Here is a 7,699-nt window from a genome sequence, read left to right on the forward strand (position 1 = left end):
TCTTCACAAACCATGAAGGCAAGAAGATCATGGAGCAGAATGCAACAAGCCATCTATGAAAACAAGTTCTAGCCCAGACTACTATACCCTGCAAAACTCTCTTTCAAATTTGATGGAGAAATAAAATACTTACATGACAAAGAACAACTAAAGAATTTCATGATGACAAAGAAAACCCTGCACAGACTCCTGAAAGATGTTCTGGAGAGGGACCAAAATGAGCAGAACTCCACAAAAGAGATCAGCTGCAACCAACTAAATAGAGCAAACAATTAAACACAGGAGAAAAAGGAGTATACAACAACAGGTAAATAATATGTAAATCGTAAGTCAATACATCTCAATTATAACAGTCAATGTAAATGGACTCAATTCATACCCTACTCAGTAGCCAATGGGTCACAGATGAAATTAAAAAAGAAATTTCAACAATATCTACAATGCAATGAAAATTCAAGCACAACTTATCGGACATTATGGGATATGATGAAAGCAGTTCTCAGAGGGAAATTCATAGCTGTGAACTCACACATTAAGAAAACAGAACGGGAAAAATAAAGACCCTAATGTTACACATTCAACAACTATAAAAACAAGACCAAAGCAAACCCAGAGACCATAGACTGGAAGAAAGGATAAAGATTAGAGGAGAAACTAATTAAATTGAGAGGAAGAAAACAGTTCAAATAATTAATGAAACAAAAAGCTGGTTCTTTGAAAGATTAAGTAAAACTGAAAGCCCCCTAGCTAATCTCATCAAAAAGAGGATGAAAAATTAAAATACAAGCAATAAGGAATGAAAAGAGGGTAATTACCAAAGACCCAGTGGATATTCAGAAGATTATCAATACTTACTTTGAGAATCTTTACTCTCAAAGAATAGAAGACACAGAAGAAATGGACATATTCCTAGAAATTTACAAATTACCAAAGCTGAATTGAGAAAATATAACCACTCTCAATAGCCCAATAACAGCCAATGAAATACGATATGTAATAAAACGTACCGACAAAGAAAACTCCACAAATGGATGGATTCACACCTGAATTTTACAAGATATTTACAGAACATGCAGTCCCTATTCTCCTTGAAATCTTCAATGAAATTGAAAGAAAGCCATCTTCCAAAAATCATTCGTGGAGGCCAGTATTATAATGATATAAAAACCAGAGAAAAATGCAATTAAGAAAGAGAACTACAGGCCAATCTTTCTCAGGAACATAGATGCAAATATCCTCAATAAAATCTTAGAAAATGGAATACAGCAAATCATCAAGAACATCATACACTATGACCAGGTTGGATTCTTTCCAGGAAAGCAAGGATGGTTCAATATTCAAAAATCTATCAATGTAATACACCATATCAATAGAGAAAAAGCTAAAAACCACATGATCATCTCCATTGATGCAGAAAACGATTTTGACAAAGTCCAACACTCATTCATGTTCAAAGTTCTACAGAAAATTGAAATAGATGGTTTCTACTTCAATCTGGTAAAAGCTGTTTATGAAATCCCAATGGCTAGCATAATTCTAAGTGGGCAAAAAATGAAATCTTTTACTCTTAGAACTGGTACAAGACAAAGATGTCCTCTATCAACACTTCTATTCAATAGAGTTCTGGAATCATTAGCTAGAGCCATTAGACAAGAGAAAGAAATGAAAGGAATAAGAATAGGTAAAGAAGAAGTCAAATTATCATTATTTGCTGATGACATGGTACTTTATCTAGAAGACCCAAAAATCTGCACCGAGAAGCTATTAAATTTAATACATAAATTCAGTAGCATAGCAGAATACAAAGTCAAAACCCAAAGGTCAATACCTTTACTCTACACAGATAACAAGCACACTGAGAGGGAAATTATAGAAAAAATACCCTTTACAACAACACTGAGGAAAATGAAATACCTTGGAATTAATCTAACTAAAGAAATCAAAGATCTTTTCAAGGAAAATTACAGTACTCTTTAAAAAAAGATCATAGAAGATTTCAGAAAATGGAAAGATATCCATGCTCCTGGATAGGAAGAATCAATATTGATAAGATGGTCCTACTACCAAAATTGCTGTACAGATTTGATGCAATCCCTATCAAACTACCATCAACATACCTCACAGATCCAGAGAAATCATTACTGAAATTTATTTGGAGCCAGAAAAGACCTACAATAGCAAAGGCAATCCTGGGCAATAAAGACAAGAAAGGAAGCATTACAATTCCTGACTTGAAATTATATTAAATGCTACTCTGATAAAATCAGCATGGTACAGGCAACAAAATAGCCCTGAGAATCAATGGAATAAATTACAAGATGATGAAGTCACTACAAAAACACCCTCAGTCACCATATCTTTGACAAAGTGGACAAGCATATTTACTGGAAGAAAGATAGGCTCTTTGATAAATGGTGCTTGAAAAACTGGCTCTCTACATGATGAAAAATAAAACGTGACCCAGGTCTCTAACTGTGCACTAAGCTAAAGTCAAAATGGATTAAAGATGTAAACATTAAAATAGAAACATGATATCTCCTGGTAGAGAAAGTAGGAGGAACTCTTGAAGAAATAGGGGGAGGCAAAGAGTTTATGAACAAAAATCAAATCGCAAGGGAAACACGTGAAAGTATCATCACCTGGCAACTTCTCTTATTGAGAAAATTTTGCACATCAAAACAAATTACCAACAAAATGAAAAGACAACCCACAAATTTGGAAATAATCATGACAAATACGTATTCAGAAAAAGATGTGCTCTCTAGCATATATAAAGAACTAAAAAACACTAGGGTGCCAATATATAAAGACCCAATCCAGAAATGGGCATCTCAGATGAAAACACACTTCTCATAGGGTGAAATTAAAGAAGCGAATAAATATATGAAAAAATGCTCCACATCACTAGCCATCTGAGAAATGAAAATTAAAACAACATTGAGATATCATCTCACTCCAGCAATGACGGCTTTCATAATGAAATCACCCAACAACAAATGTTGGAGAGGCTGTGGACTAAAAGAAATGCTTCTTCACTGTTTGTGGGAATGTAGAGTGGTGCAACCATTTTGGAAATCAGTGTGGTGACTCCTTAGAAAACTTGGACTGCAAATCACATCTAATCCAGGTATTTCTCTCCTGGGAATTTTCCCTGAAAATCTGAAAACAAATGATAGTGATGTATATGTGCCTATGTTTATAGGAGCACTATTTGTGATAGCTAAATTTTTAAACAACCAAGATGCCCATCACCTGGGGAATGGATGAAAAAATGTGGAATTTTTATACAATGCAGTGTTACTCAGCTATAAAAAATGATAAACTTGAAGCCTTTATATTGAAGTGGATGAAACTTGAAGATACACACATAAGTGAAATAAACCAGACACACATGTGTAAATATCATATAGTTTCCCTAGTATAAGAACTCAAAAGAATAAATACAAATATAAAGGTATAATATGATAAAAAGAAAGGAAAAACTTGTGGACTAGACAATAAAAAGAGAGCAAGGAGAAGAGCTATGATACCTGACATGGGCAAGCCATACAGTTCTATGTGGAAGATGGGTAAGGCAATGATTCTGAGAATCTCCAGAAGATTTTTGAATCTTGCAGTTAATTGGAATGATTCTCACCCTGACTAACTATATATACAGATACCTGTGAACTAAGAAACTGCACTGAAGATGGAAATTTGTAATACTAGGTTCATTCTTGCAGTGCCAGTCATTCTGGTCTTCTGAATATGGGCTGACTCTTATGACATGACAGTTGCTGCCGTGCTGTCTCTCGGGCAGATGATTGTTGAATAAGAAGGGGGTGGTGAATGAAGGTAGGAGACAGGGAAAGGAATGTTTCAGGACTGTCCTGATACAAGGATGTATATGGGTAGATTTCTGGACTTATGTGTAAACATAAGAATTATGTAATTCTTTATACATAATTTTAAAATATATTTTAATTTTACATGATTTTTCATCATATTCTGTATGGACTGAAAGTTCAACACATCAATACTTGATGAAATATACCGGTTCCATATTGTGCCTAAGATGTTTGTAATTTAGACAAATAGTAATGTTAAATTAGCAGCCTTGGTTGTATGGTAATAACAATTAGCTTCTCTTCTGGATGGTTAATGACCTAAGTTTACAGAGTAAAATTAGAGAAAAAGGAAGACTGCAAGGAAAGCCAACATTTTGGCCATAGCCTTCCAAGGTCAATTAAGACTCAGGACATATGAGAACTTGTACTGTAATGAGATGTATCTCAGTAGTGTCCCAAATTTTCTGATCAAGGAGATTATAGGGCCAAAGAGGAAAGTGATCAGTGATGTAGAGTGTGCCTAAGGAAAGACACATAGAGAGAAAACATTCTCTCAAGCTTTCACAGAGTGCCCATTGGCCAAGCAATTATCGTGACTCATCTACATGGCTGAGTCTGACAAAGGATCTATAATCTGAGGTAAAGGATCTCAGGATAAATCCCAAGGGGATCTGACTGACCTTATCAGACCCAAAAGCTACAACTCTTGTTGCATAGGTCTTGCTTCATCTTGGTCTTATCCATCCAGCAGAAAAGCATAAAAACGAAGTACAAGAAGTAAAGACATTTTGTTAGTTTGAGCTGTAGGGGAATTAGTTCAAAAATTTCTGACACTGCCAGTCAAGGGTAAAGCCCAATATTGTTATGGATTACTGGACTCTTTTAGAATATTTTTGCTGAGTTAACACACTTATAATATTCAAAGGAGGGAACTAAGCAGAAAAAGGATTATATAAATGAATGTCCATTTTGTATCTGTGTATTCAAAATGGTCAGGATGGATATATAGTTATATTCTCTCTCTCTCTCTTTTTTTGGCGGAACCAGGGATCCAACTCAGATCCTTGCATTTGTCAGTCAAGCGCTTATCCTACTGAGCCATCTCCCCAGCCCCTTTATATTTTCTTAATAAATAGAGGGATTTCTTGTAATAGTGTTTGTAAATAGGATATCATGTCTGCATCTTGTATAGCAAATAACCACTAGGAGGGTAGTATGCAATGTGTTAATTATAGAAACTGTCCTATCAATTTGATTGAAACTGTCTCATTGCTATTTGTCTGTCAATACATTTATGAACAACAATAAATAAATATATAAAAGAAAATACTATGATAATTATTTCTGAATTTCTGCCTTAATATTGCTTATAGCTAGGTTATAAGACTTGAGATACAATATTGTGTGCATACTTGTGGGTAACAAATACTAGTCAATAAAGCCATATTAAAAATGAATTCCAAAATGTTGATATTAATTCTCAGTTGGTAATTTTAATATGTTGAATAATGGGTATTTTTCAGGTTATATTTTTCTTAATCCCAGTAGTTTTTAACTTATGTATTGAGGAAGTAAGTAGTGCAGTTGAAAGCTCAAATCATCTTAATAAATACATGTAACTTATTAACTCATGTGCTTAAGCAATGGGAAGGTCAAGAGTGTCTCTTGCGTTAAGGTAGAATTTACTTAGAGTGTTAAATGTCCCTTTTTTCTAGTCTCTCTCTCTCTCTCTCTGTCTCTCTCTCTTCCTTACACACACACACATACACACACATACACACACACACACCCCACTTCCACATTTCATTCCAAACAGCTTCTCCATACATCACAATTTTTCAACATTCTATGTTTGCTATATTAATAGTATCAATCCTCCTTTCTCTTTATGCTATTTATTATCAATTATTACCAATTTTTATTTTGTACATTTAAAAATATTTATCAATCATAAGATAACCATGCATATTCTTATGTGTGTGAGTAATTTGGTGTGTGTGTGTGTGTGTGTGTGTGTATGTATGTATGTAATTTTAGTGTTTGTGAATGTGTGTGTATACTTTTTTGTTGTACAGGAGATTGAACCCAGGTCCATTGTACTGAGCTACATTCCCAGCCCTCCAATAATTATCCTTTTTTTAATTTCAGAGATTCTGATCTGATTTCCTCTATATGCTTCTGCAGTTGATTCTTTATTTTAGATACTATTAATTCAGAGTTTTCTTTTCTTATTTCACAGGTTATTTCTGATCTGATCTCCTCTATTCTTTTCTGCAGTTGTTTCTTTACTTCAGATGCTATTAATTCAGAGTTTTCAACTGTGTGATTCTCAATTTTTTCTATGCTAATTTCTGCATTTGTTCTGTGTGATCTTGGGGCTAGATATTGCTGTTTTTCTTTCTCTTTGTCATTTTGTACAGCACTGTCTTCTGACTTTTGGTGTAGCACTTTGGTGCAGTTATAATCTTAGCACCTACTGAAATTCTTACCCAAGAGATTATATGGTTAAGATAGTTATATTTTTGTATTTACAGTGTTACAATTAGGAACACTAATAATGGGTAGTGATGTTTAGCAGTTGACAAAATTTGTAACTAATGGGTTTGTGTTTTAGACAGTATGAGAAAGCATTATGTCTATACAGATAAACAGATACTAAATTGCGAATTTTATTTAAGTTAGTTTCCATAATTTCTGCCTGATCACCTCCCCTTGATGTACCTGGGGTCTTCCAGGCAGACTAGTCCACCCCGGTTACCTTTTTCTACCTCTCTCAGTCAATAGAAAAATGGATGATGCTGACATAGATCTGGGTCTAGCAAAGTGTCTCAGCTTACTAGGTCCAGATCTAAGAAGTTTGAACTCATCTTGCTGTGCCTGGCTTTGTTCTGGCTGCTGTGCTCAGCTTCTTCCTGTTGCAGCATGTGGAAGTGAATGTGCTTTGACCCTCTGGCAAGATGTTCTGCTCCCAGATTAACTGGATGCTTCTGCCCCCTTGCCTCTCTTCAGGGACTTCAGGTGCAGATTTTAACACCAGACCTGTATACTGGTCCTGTTCTGGGTCTGGAAGAGTCTGGAGAGCATGCTGGAAGGTCTCATTGACACGCTGGCCCTGGGCTTCTTCCCAAGGGTTCTGACGGGTGCAGAGGACTGGGAATTCTCCCACACACATGCTGGGTCTGGGCTGATTCTGGAGGGGTCTGGGGGGTCCTGAAAGAACAGCAGATGTTCTCTCTCACACACTGGGCCTGGTCTGGGTCTTGAGGTGTCCTGTAGGTACAACAGAATGGAAACTCACACATATGCACTGGGCCTGGGATGGGTCTGTAGTGGTCGAGAGAGCAGGGCGACCGTCTCACTCACACGCTGTGCCTGGGCTGAGTCCGGAGAGGTCTGGCAGGCACAGCACAGGAGAAGCTCTCTCACACACATACTGAGGCTGGGCTCCCAACACTTCTGAAATTTTTATTTCGCAAAAAAGAGTATTGCTAAATAAGCAAGCTGTCTAGGTTGAATATAAAGTTTTAATGTTAACACCGAAGCCTCCATGAGTGTTGGGTAATAGACTTGTAGTAACACATTTACCTCCTAAATGTACATATAAAGTGGAGTCAAAACATAAGTACTTTAAAATTTAAAATGAATTGAAGTTATGCTCAAGAATTAGCTGGTTACATTATATCAAAGGTTATCTTTGGAAATTTTTTTCCATAACTTTATTTTTTTTTTCAAAAGGCAAGTTTGGGTTTTATTTTATTTTATTTTTTTTTTCTACAGTTTTATTGATAAACATATAGCAATGAGACAGTTTCAAATCAAATCGGAAGTACAGTTTCAACAAATAATACACTGCATATATTATTCTTAGTGGT

Source organism: Octodon degus, unplaced genomic scaffold, assembly GCF_000260255.1.
Source record: "Octodon degus isolate 3935 unplaced genomic scaffold, OctDeg1.0 scaffold00117, whole genome shotgun sequence".
NCBI lineage: Eukaryota > Metazoa > Chordata > Mammalia > Rodentia > Octodontidae > Octodon > Octodon degus.